This window comes from Molothrus aeneus, chromosome 17, assembly GCF_037042795.1.
Source record: "Molothrus aeneus isolate 106 chromosome 17, BPBGC_Maene_1.0, whole genome shotgun sequence".
NCBI classification, from domain to species: domain Eukaryota; kingdom Metazoa; phylum Chordata; class Aves; order Passeriformes; family Icteridae; genus Molothrus; species Molothrus aeneus.
The window spans coordinates 4,640,616-4,652,849 of NC_089662.1; the positions used below are offsets into that span (position 1 = coordinate 4,640,616).

The 12,234-nt window shown below is 49.1% G+C and overlaps 1 protein-coding gene across 1 annotated transcript in view; it reads left to right on the top strand.

Moving 5' to 3' along the window:
* The first annotated feature begins 532 nt into the window (after positions 1–532).
* Positions 533–12,234, top strand: part of PPP1R16B (protein phosphatase 1 regulatory subunit 16B) — a 63,602-nt gene continuing 51,900 nt past the window's right edge. Inside the window, exon 1 of the mRNA XM_066561574.1 lies at positions 533–611. The gene's annotated coding sequence lies outside the window, so the exon portion shown is untranslated. The remainder of the gene's footprint in view (positions 612–12,234) is intronic.

Consider the following 12,234-nt stretch of genomic DNA (forward strand, 5'->3'; position numbering starts at 1 on the left):
GGGGCATGTTGTTCCTCCTAAAAAATTCTCTGGGACCCCATCATATAGGAACATATCCCAGCAAACAGGAACCTGCTGCCCGGCTCAGATATGCAAAAAACCGTGGCAAAACAGTTTCTAAACCACATATACATCTTCCAGGCTCAGTGGGGGCAGCAGCATCCTTGTGCTGAGCCAAAAGTCGGGGTGAATCTTACCCATAGGCAGCCGGGCGGGCAGGCAGGCAGGGGTGTGACCTTCCACCGAAATTCAAAGAGGTTTTTTTATTTAAAAAAATTTATTTATTTATCCGAATTACCCCTCCCGGCGACAGAAACCGCCCCGCCCGCCCCACGCGGGCGATCCCTCTCTGCCCGGAGCCCGCAGCGGCCGCTCCCGCAGCATCCCCGGGGATGCTCCGCGCCTTCACCTGCGGGGCGGGCGCCGCTCCCCGCCCGCCTCCGGCCTCGGCCCCTCCTCGGGGCGGAGCTGCGGCCGCAACCGGGGCCGGAGGCGGGCGGGGAGCGGCTCTGCGCGGCGCCGCCGCTGCCTCCCTGCGCTTCCCTCCGCTTCTCTCCGCTTCCCTCCGCCCGCCGTGCTGCGGGGCCGGGCCGGCTGCGCGCAGCTCCGCGGTGAGTGCGGGGCCGGGGCCGGGCGGGGATCGGGGCTGGCTCGGCTCGGTCTGGCCGCGGATGCTGCGGGGCTGCCGCGGTGCTGGCGGGCGCGGTCCCCGCCGCAGGCACGGCGGAGTTTGGGGAACTCCAGCCCGGAGCGGGCTGTGCCCTGCCCAGGAGCCCGGCCCGGCTCAGCCCGGCACGGCTCAGCCCGGCCCCTTCCCTGGCACATGGGTGAGGATGTTCCTTCCCCCTCTCTCCGCGCAGCTTTGGTGGCTCGGGTTGGAGCGGTGTTTGCAGCGCGGGTCACTGAGGATGGGGATGTGTTCTGGGATGTTCGTGGGTGGGTTTTGCTCGGTGCGTGTGGAATTCCGAGCCCTTCTGGCACGAAAGGGGTGTGGAAGAAATTTACTCGAGGTAGCGTAAATACGAGCAACCGTAATTGCTGAAATTGGCATCGCAAGTGCTGATTTCAGGTGGGGTGAAGGGCTTTTGGGGACAGTCTCCTTCAGGCTCGGGCAGACCCGGGGAACTTCAGTCTGAACTTCAGCCCCTTCTCCAGCACCAGGGCCTGAGGGAGGTGGCACTGGTGGTAGAGATGGTTTTGGTTGACTGTCAAGCCACCAAATTCTGGTTTATCTCTCTGCTTGCTTATCGTGAAAAGATCTGTGCTGCACGGTGAAAAGAGCTCGAGGAGGAAGATGCTTCAAGCTGCAGTAGAGTAATAGCTGGAAAAGTGGCTTTTCACAAATTATCAGAGAAAGGAGAGGGTTCACAAACCTGGAAAAAAACCCCAAACCCATCTCTGAGCCCTCCTGTTCCCTAACAAACCCTCAGGGAGCCTCGGGAGCAGCGGCTGCCTGGGCTGCCCTCGCTGTCACCTTGACCCAGCCTCCCCTGACCTGCTGTCCTGAGCCCTGCCATTACTGCTAAGTGGTTTTTCACAGAGGGAAGGGCCAAGTGCTGTTATGGCAGAAAGCAGAAGGGTTTTTTCTGGCTGGAACAGAACTTAGTCTGGAGGTGGGCCGTGTTTGTTGTGATAGATGTAATGTATTAAACCCTGATAGTGAAGAATACTTTTTTCATTCATGTTTTTCCTTCCTTTCCTTCTCAATGCTATAGGTTGGATAAAAAACTGTGGATGATATTATAATATTCTTATTACAGTATTTTCATGGGTTTTGCTTTATGCCCTGAGATCTCTCATGAGGTTGTAATTTAAAAAAAAAGCTAATTTTCCCTCTGACTGAAAAACATAAGTGACTATTTCATAAGAAAAATAAGATTTAAAGTGCTGAACTCCAGATAAGTGTGATGAATGTGATGAAATGCTGAGATATCACATCTTCTTTTTGCCATCAAGACCACGTGTCCAGGATGTGCATTTCTAACAATGTCTTGTTGTTGAGTCAGTTGTTGCAGGAAAAATGACTCTGTGTAAATGTGCTGGTACCAATTGTACCAGCTCCTCGGTGCTTCTGCAGTCACTTTGTTGGAACCTTATTTTCCCTTGGTTTAATAATTTATAAAATGCCTGTTGCCTCTAGGCACATTTCATCCAGCAAGAAGAAAAACATCAACCAGTGTTTACTGGTTACGAAGCCTGAGGTTGACAAATAATGAAGCTTTTGTGGATGAGGGGGTGTCTCATTTTTATTTTATATAAACTCACAAAAATGCAGGATTTGTGCTGAAAGTCTTGTTGGTTATTACTTGGTTCTTTTCCCCATCCTTTAAAAGGTCTCTTGCCTGCTGGTGGCAAAGTGGGTTTTAACTGTGACCTTCCTTACCCTGATTTTGGGTCTTCTTCTCCTTTTTCCTTTTACTTGTGTCTGACTTAAATACTCAAGAGCTGCTAAACTTAACAAATGTCAAGTAAGGTGGCGAAATCACATCCCACATCTTCACCAGCTGAGCTGCTTTGGCTGAAAGAGATCAACCTCTTTTTGGGCAATAAATTGCTCTCTCAAATCCTCTGCCAGATACTTATGAGCCACTATCATTAACTGCATTTTGAATCACTCATTGAGCTGGAGGGGGGAAATTGGCCTGCAGTTCATCTCATCTCCTTTGAAACTGCTAAATGATGATTCAGTGACCTCGGTGGGCAAATTATATCAGCAGTTAATTGGCCTAAGAAGAAAAACTTGCCTGATACCAAATAAACTGGCTGCTGCTGTTCATTATCCCGAGGAAGATGCTCCAGGTGAACGCTCCAGTTTCAAGCAGTGACAGGGTTTTGTTGTGGCACTGGCAAGGGGACACAGTGAGCTCCTTCTTTTTGCCATACCTGGATGTGGTGTCCACTCCACCTCGGGCAGGTTTTGAAGGTATTGTCCTTTGAAAATCTTAACACTTCAAGCTTGCCTTCCCCTGTGGACAGCCCTGTCTTCTTCCTCCTCCTCAGAGGGTGCTCGCTGGGGTGTGGTGTTTTTGGAGGACTTGGCTCTGGGGGGATCCTAGCAGAGCTGAATTTAGGAAGGAAGGCAAAGCATAATGCAGGGGCCCCTCATCACCTTCCCATTCCCATCCCTGCTTTGGCAAAGCCCTTTCCAGGAGCCATGTGCCACTTCCCAAAGATGCCTGGCAGCTTCGTGGCCTCATGCTGGGGACAGGGGTTGGGGTTAACCCCTTGTGGGCAGTGCTGGGTGCCAGCTGGGGAGAGCAGAGCAGGGCAGTGAGCTGTGTCGTGCTGCGGTCAGCCCGACCTCGCTGCTTGTTCTGAACGGTTCAGGGCCAGTGGCTTCTCTGCAAGGAGAGCTGGAACTGCAGGTGGGTGCCAGGGTAGAACATCCAGGTGTGGCCTGCTCAGCTTTCCTTGCTGAAGCAGCTGCAGGAGTGAGCAGGGATGTGTGAAAGGGGTCAGCTGGTGGCTTTTTGCAAGGCTGTTAGTCGACTTACACCACCTCCTAGGATGGGCTTGCCAGCTGGCTCATCCTTTAGGGAAGTTTCAAGAGGCTTATCACAATCTTACTAGAAATCTGTCGTCTTCTATTAATCTGCTTGTCTCTCTTTGTCTCCTTCCCGAGCGCTCCCCTGCACATTCACCTCCACAGCCCTGCTCTGCTGCTGCCCCACACCACCTCTGCTGCTTGCCAGAGCCTTGTCTAGGCCTTGCACAGTTCTGGACTGTCACTTTTTATTGTCCAACGTGTTTTTTCTTTATATATCGAGAGATATTGTATTTTGAAAGGTTTTTTCTGAAGGTGTTGCTCCTGAAAGGACAGTGGAGCCCGGGTGCTTTGCTGGCTGGGTGGAGGTGCAGGGTGGTACCAGCAGCAAGCTGAGTCCAGCTCTGATTAAGGCAAAGCCCCCTCCTAGGTCAGGTCCTGCTCAGCTGCAGGCTCAGAATGGAGCACAGGGTGCTTGGCCACGGCAGCAGCACCAGGGGCAACTGATGGTGGGTGGGAATCACCTGCACCTCGCCCCTGCAATCAGGATAGCTCCCAGGGATGAAATCAGGATCATTTCCTTGGCTTGGCTTGAGCAAAGAGCAGCAGAAAAGCTGTCAGATGGAGGAGGTGAGAGGAATGAGTGCAACACCCCGGATCTCACAGCACTGGGCAGGGGTTTGTCAGTGAGGCTCTGACACTGAGTCAGGACCCAGCGCTGCTGTGTGGGACAAACGACACCTGCAGAGTGGTGTGGCTCCTCCTCACAGAGCTTTTCCTTGCACTCTCAGAAGCATGTCAGCACTGGGGTTAACAGCCACGTGGGCACTGAGGAAAAGGAATGAATAGCTTGAGGAAGGCTAAGCCTTAATACCCAAACAAAGCAAAAAAAAAATGGTGTATCGTTTGACGGGGATTAAGTGAGCTGTGAGATCCCTGGCTCTAGAGGCCCAGCTGGGAAATGCACAGCCTGTGACAAAGGTGGCTTGGCTGTCCCTGCTCCCAGAGACAGCATCCATGTGCTGATGCAGGTGCTGAGCTGCTGGAGCCGCCCATCTGCCTCTCCCCTTGACTTTCACAGGGATGCTCTTTCTCCTGCACAACACATTGTTTGCTCTCCTTGAATGTTGCTGGCTGGCAGGGAAAGAGATCAGTCTGTTTTTTTCCAGAATAGTCAGCTGATTTATCCCATGGGAAGTGGTTGAAAAGCATGAGACAGGTGGGTTGGCATTCCTGCTTTGTAGCCCTCCATAATTCCAGCAGGAGAAGGATAAACGGGAGAAGTGCAGTTGCTGGGTACATTTCCGTGTTTGCATTTGAAAGAGCTTGATAGGCTGTGCTTAACGGGGCTAAATGGAAGCTTGATAAATGGTAAATTCAAAGGAACCTCAAACAAAAATGGCATTACAAGGAGGCCTTGGGGTGCTGTAAAGGGCAGGCTGTGGGTCTGCTGCAGTGCTGGTTGGTTATGGTGGGCAGAGAGCGCTGCAGGCTCTGTCCCCTGCCTTGTGTGTCCCGTGCACCTGCTGAGGGACAGCCCTGTGGCTGTGCAGACACTCCTGCAGGTGGCTGTTTTTCTCCTGGTTTAAGTTAATGTGATGTTCCCAAATTGAGAGTCCCACACCTGCATCCCAGAGCCCCCCGTGTCCCCATAGCCAGGCTCCAATTAAGGATGCTCTAAAAGCAGCAGGGCAGCTACCATGGCCTTGCAGATGAGAACCATTGGCCTAATCTATTTTTACAGTGAATTAAACTAGAAAAAGGTACTGCCACTCTAGAATAAGAAGCCACCTGGGGAGTTAACCCAGAATAGTTGTTCTGCTTTGAATTCGCGCCCTCTCTCACTTCAAGATAACTTTCCTTCCATCTATGCAGGCCCTGTAAATGCAGAATACAGGGCATGGCTCAAGCAGGATCCCCACCAGAGCCAGGAAAACACCTCCTTTTTCCTGAGGTCTTCTCTGCATCCACACACACGCCTTAATTCAGGCATCCTTCTCTGTCATGCTCTGTTTCATTCTCCATCCCCCGCAGAGAGCCGTGCTCCTTTCCCACCCCAGCTCTGTGCTTTGCTCCAGCAGCCTGACTGCAGCTCCCACAGCCACCTCTGCTGTCCTCCCCTGTCCCCATCCAGCTCCTGAGCAGGTGACACTCAGTGAAATGAGCATCCTGAGTGCTCAGTCAGGATTGTGCAAAGAGCTTTTCTCAGGCTCACCACCTTTCTCAGTGAGTCAGTGTGAGCAGCAGCTAAGAGGCAGCATCAGGTGGTTTTTCCGAGCTGGGGCTGATAATTTGGGCTGGCCAGGGGGTGGCAGGTGTAAATTATTTGCAAAATAATTAGCCAAAGGCTCTGCTCTGGTGCTGCTGTGGTCTTGTATCCATCAGGAGGAGCAGTGAGGATGTTGGCATGGTGGTTTGAGTTGTGCTGGGACATTGCTTCTCTGGATTTGTCAAGCTCAAGTTAAATGTATGTAATTTTAACATCTCCTGATTCTTCGGGGGCTGACTCATGCTTTCTTGGCCTGAATGATTCATTGCTCTTGAACTCCATTGCTAAATTCATTATGCAACAATTACAGGGTTGGGAATGCCACTCTAAGTGCACACAAACAAGCTGGCAGCAACTCCCCCCTCCTTTTCTCTCACCCTGAGTTGCCAAGAGACCTTCCTTGTGAGTTGGCTCTTGTCCTGCTTTGTAAGTGAGGGTCTGCTGTGTCTTGCTGATCTGCCCTTGAGCTGTGAGGAGCAGGAGTTGCAGGTTGGGTAATTCTGGAAGAGAGGAGAGCCTAGGAAGGAAGGATGGGGATGCACAGCTTCATTCATCTGGACCAGTTGCCTTAATTTTGTCCCAGCTGCTCCATATGATGATATGGCATCCTTTATGATCCATATGGGAAACCTCAAGTATCAGACCTTGCTCTGAGGTGCTCCATGTGGTGATGTTGGAGTTTGGCAGCATTTCATGGGCACACATTCTGCTTGATGACTGGCAGAGCAGCTCAAAGGTCAAATACTCCTCCAAGGAGAAAGACCAAGGAAGGAAGGAAGGCCCTGTGCTGGCTGTGGGGTGTCCAGCAATGCCTTCATTTTCTCTGCTTGGTGGGGCTAAGCTGAGATTTAGGGATTTGTGTAGGATTTGGCTTTTTACTAGTGAGGTGTCAAGCAAGAGTTCATCTGCTATTTGAAGTTAAGTGGGTTTTGTACTGGGTGGGCTTTGCTTAGCCCCCCCAAAGCAGTGGGTGGGAGCAGGGCTCTAGGGCTGTCAGTGGGATGCAGAAGGGTCATCCCCACCATCTGCTGGAGCAGATCAGATTTCAGGCTTTAAGGTGCCCCTGTTACCTGAATTTGACTTCTGCACTGGTTTTTCTGCCATCCAAAGAACATTTCTTCTCAGAGCAAATATTCAAGTGAGGTACCTGCTGAATGGCAGGGTTGGCACCTCTGCCCAGGAAGCCCTGCAGAAAGTCTTCCCTAAGTGTCACAGACACATTTTATGAAAAATCCTTTCCTTAGGATTTTTTCTCCTGAGAAGCTGAGAGGCCTCAGGAACAAAATGTAACCAATGGTTATCTGCTGCTGTGGAATGCAACAGGTGCATCTGGGATTGGTCTCATGAGGTTGTGTTTAATTAATGGCCAGTCACAGTCCAGCTGTCTCGGACTGAGGGCCACAAGCTTTTGTTATCATTGCATTCTTTTCCTTTGCTTGCTAGCCTTCTGATGAAATCCTTCCTTCTATTCTTTTAGTATAGTTTTAATATAATATATATCATAAAATAATAAATCAGCCTTCTGAAACATGGAGTCAGATCCTCATCTCTTCCCTCCTCCTGGGACCCTGTGAACACCACCACACCTAAGAGCAGCCATTCTTCCCAGCTGAGGCCCTTAAATCTTGATATCTTTGGGAAGAGTCTCTCCTGGAGAGCTCTGACTGTTTGCGCATTGGGACAGCAGAGAAGAATGGCTGAATGCTGGGCTCATCAATGCCTGAGGTTTGCCAAGGTTTTCCTTGGTCCTCCTTGGCCTGTGGCAGCAGAGCCCTTGTGTTGGTAATCCCAGAGATGGCAGAAGCAAAGTAAGAACTGGACTGGTGAGGAGGAGAGCTGCACCAGCAATTCTGGTTCCACGCTCACTAGTCAGGTTAATCTAAAGTATCAGAAATCCTATTTTCAAACGAGTAAGTGGTAAATATTTGATTAAACTAGATGTCAGAGAAATTGTATTGTCGGAGCAGCGAGTCAAGCCAACAACCATCCTGCCTGTGGCCAAGAGGAGATGCAGAAAGCACAGAAAGTAGGGCACGTATGGTGACGTGAGGGTTGATAAAATAAGGTTCTTCAGCAACAGAAAATCTGCCTCGCAAGCAAGGCAGTGGCAAGCTGCTCCCAGAGTCTGATTTCAGACTGAAACTGGCGATGTTGGCACCGCAGAGAGCCGTGCTAAGCTTTTGTTAGCATTCTGCTAGCAAAACATTTCGTTTCCATCTCCTGGCTCGCATGTGAGATAAGGCGAGTTCCTCTGGAGCGGGCGGGCGGCGTGGCAGGGAGAGGCGGTGCTGCTTTTCCCGTGCAGCTTTCTGCTCATCTGCATCTTAAGGAGCCTTTGTCCTCTTCAAGTATTGTGCTTCCACTTTTCTAGAGATGCTCTTGTAATATTCCTGCAGGCTTCCAGGGAAAGCAGCCTGGGTTGCCCAGGTGCAGGCGTGCTGATGGTGAGTGGGCTGGCCCTGGTACCCTATAGCAGCTATAGGGTGCTGCAGGGGGCCTCACCTGGTCTGTAAGTGTTGGATCAGCAGCTTCAGGGCCCCCTTCTTGCATGCTGGGGGCTAACCTTGGCCTGCAGAGTCTGGGGGAACTGGAGGATGAATTTTTTTGTGACATGTGCGTGGTTTAGGTCAAGAAGTCATCATGGAGTTCACCAAGGTATAAGGGCTGAAGCCTAGACAACAAATCCAGATGTTTGAGCTGTCTGGAACAAAGCATCCCACACTGTCACATGGATAATTCATTTTTTCCAAAGTCTCACCTCTTTACTCTCCCAGCAGAGCCTATGGGCACCCTGCTGGTCCCCCCTCAGCAGAGGCAGGAGGGTAACACGATCCTGAGCAGCTGTACGGGCTCCCTGATGGATGCAGGATGGGTCAGAGGGTGTCTTTTTATCTTATTTTGTTAAGACCTTTTGAGGATTATTTGAATTGTTATAATGTCAATAATGTCCATAAGCTTTAGGGTTGAAAGCATTTTGTTAGTGGTAATTAAATGCAAACGCTGTTTAAAATGGATGGATCAGATGGTCGGGAAGAGAATCCTCTCATAAATCTCCCACAAAATCAATATTCCTCCTGTCAGGTGTGTAGCAAATGCTTTTAAATTCTGCCAATCACTGGCTTTGTCACCGTGGTGCCACAAGGCTGACAGAATCACACCTTTCCTTGGAAAGGGACCAGCGAGGCAGGGCTTTCTTCTGGTGGCAAAAACCCCAGAAAATCAATAAAAATTGTGGAATGCAGTCCCACAGGATGGTAACTCCCTGTAAGGAGGCACAGCCCTGGGGGTGCACATCTGCATGGGAGATGCTTGGAGTGGGAATTCCCAGGGAAAGGCACATCCCTGTCCATAGCTGGGACCCTGCAAGAGCCCTGCTGCTGGCACATCCCTTTGGCACGGCCTCAGGTGCCCAGGAGCTGCAAATGGAAAATCCAGGCACTTATCTAGCTTGTTGCTGTGCCAGAATAGGGCTGTTCCTAGGATTATTTTTTATTCCGTGGGCCAAAATATGTGTAAAGGGCTTTAAACAATGGAAGGGTTTCTGTTAAAAAGAGCGGGGTGGGGGTGTGAATAGGGTTGTAATTTATATCTTGAGGGAAGGGTGTGGGCTCTTCCAGTGGTGTTTTTGAGATTCTATTGGAAATTAGCTTGGGGTTTGCTTTTTTTTTTTTTTTTTTTTTTTTAATTTTCCCCTTGTCTTATTTTCAAGGGGAAATGTTCAATTTCCCTGTTTTGAAGGAAAATTGTTGTTTTCCAAATTACAGATCTCTCAATGTGTAGCTGAAAATGTCAGGAAGAGGGATGCAGTTTTGGAAGCCTCCACACATCTGTCTGTGGCAGGGTTGATAAAAAATGGAAGCTCTAACCAGAAAAACAAATAAAAAGAGGTAATATCACTGTCACAGATGGGGTTGGGCTGCTTTCCCTGCAGGTGTCTGCACTGCAATCCCCACTCCCATATAATGTGCTGTGGAAAAAAATAAATTGAGAGCCCAATCGGAGACTTATGCCCTCAATTAATTTTTGTTCCACATAATCAGAGCTGCTGCATGCCTTTGCTTCAATATTTAACTGCCTGGCTCAGAGGATGGGGCTGCTCTCGTGCGAGGGAAGTTGGGATTCTCTTCGTGTTTGCACAGAAATCCCATTCTGATCCTTCTTTCTTTGCCTAAGGGCAGGGATCCTGCTGCTCCTCTGATGCTGCAGATAAATTTTGTTAGCAGACACTTTTCTGCTAAGGGGAGAGGGGAGTGGTGTGTGCTGGATTCTTGAAGGAATAAAATTTCCTTGTCTTCAAGCATCATCTTCCCTGGAGCTGTCTGGGGCAGGTCAGAGGGGAGAGCTCTGCTCTGGTTCCGTGTGCTGAGCCCTCAGCTCAGGGAGAAAAGCAATCAGGACAATTAGTGAGTGCTGTTGAGTGGGGTTTCTCTGCACTGGGTTAAAGGGGAGTGCCTTGTTCTGCTGTCCTTTGAAATTGAGCCCTGAACTTTCTGATTTTTAACTCGACTCAAAATCGCCGCTGAGATTTTCAAGTTCAAGCTGGCAGAAATGCCCCCCTCCCTTCTCCTTGTGGAATTTCATAGCCAGGAGCCCAGGGTGTCTGTTTTTACTGATTCACTGATAGACCTGAAAGCAGATGGGAGCCCCAGGTGTCCCCCTTGGGAGGTACAAGGGGGCTGAGCAGTTTTTACAGCTCCAGTGCATCCTTCAAGTTGTTCCCAGTGCCTGGAGTAGAGCTACAGCTCAAACTGGGGCTGGAAAAACCCATCCTGCCCATGGATGTGGAGGAAGGGCCAGTGAGAGTAGAGCTTGGCTGGTGGGGAAGATGATAGGGAATAAAAATAGAGAGGAGAGAAGAAACCCCCAACTATTAGTGAGTGGGAAAACCATCCCCATGGAAGTTCTAGACTTGAAAATACCCCCAGGCAAGGGCAGCTCAATGCAGAAAGGTGTGTGAGAAATGGTACTCACTTTCAAACATTTTAAAATGTTTATTAAAACCATATCAAAAATACAACAGAAGACTGAGTAGAGAAAATATTACAGCGCTGGGAGCAAAGGATTTTTCCCACCGTGTGCTCATCCAAAAAATTGATGTTCCAGTTTTTAACCCTTTAGCCCCTCCCAAAGGTCTGTCCATCAACTCCTTCTTGCCTGTCCAGTGGTGGACATCTCCTACATCTTCATTGGAGGTCAGGTGCTGCCATAATAACAAGCCAACCCTCCCAAATGCCCCAGGCCACCCCTGATGATAACAATGCAAGGAGGGGCTGAAACATAAATATAAATCTATTAAACTTCCCTTAACATACACATAATATTTGCCCTTTAATTGTGAGAGTCAGCCATGGCATTGCTCATCCCTCACAGGTGGCAGCTTTGAGGGGCTGTGTTGGAGCAGGGACAGAGAGATGCATTTGCTCTGCAGAGCTTTTGGAGGAAGGTTCTTGAAGCACCTCCAGGTGCTGCTGCTCTGCCCAGGAGCCACGTGGAGGGAAGTGAGATCTGAGCTGGTTTAGCTTTAATGCTGTGGGGTGCTCCTAAATCCTGGGGGAGAGCTGTGCTCAAAGCCCTGCCCTGCTGTGTCTGCTGAGCCCCCAGGTGGAGTCATCCTCCTCCATCCCCTCTGTGTCTGGGCACCATCACCAGGTGTGGGTCACTCCTCACTGCACGCTGATCTGGGGGAGGACTGCTTGGCACTGAAGGGGTTTTTAAATTTTTTTTTAATTTCTTTAAGGAAGCCCATGTTGACATATTGCTAGGAAAAAGAATGTATATTGTGCTGTGTTGGGTGTTTGCAGGAAATATATAGTGAAAATACTGAGGGGCTTTCCTCAAACAACTGCCAGTATTGTTAGGAGTGGAACAGTTGGGAGGAGGAAAGAAAGAGGCACCTAAATTTTTCTATTACCAATGTTGGCTCCAAAGAGATCTTTTTGACTTTCTTCTTCTTTCTTTTGCTTGTATTTTATTCCCTCTGCTGGGAAGGAACTTATTGAAGACAGAGAGATTATCTGGAATTAGAGATAAAGCAGCCAAACCAAAATCCTTTTAGTTCTCTGGAGCAGAATTTAGCTTGAAATTTTGAGCTTTCCATCAAGTTAGAAAAATATTTTACAATGATGCAACTTCACCACATTTTCAGCAGGCAGCAATGAAAGTTCCTTTGCTGCAGATGGTAAAACAGTATCTTCCCTTTAAGAAGGTAATTGGGGCACAGATTAAGTTACTTACTTTGCATACAAGAAACCTGTGGGAAAGCCAAGAATCTCTCCCAATTTCTGATGAGAGATCTCATCCAGAATATTTCTGTACATGCTCTTCCCCACCAGCACTCCAGGGCAGATGTAGGAGTTGTGTTCCCTAAGGGGTCCTGGCTGAAATTAATATATATTTATATATTTCTATATATATTTTAATATATATTTATATATTTATATATTATATTATATATTTTATATATTTATATTTATGTATTTAT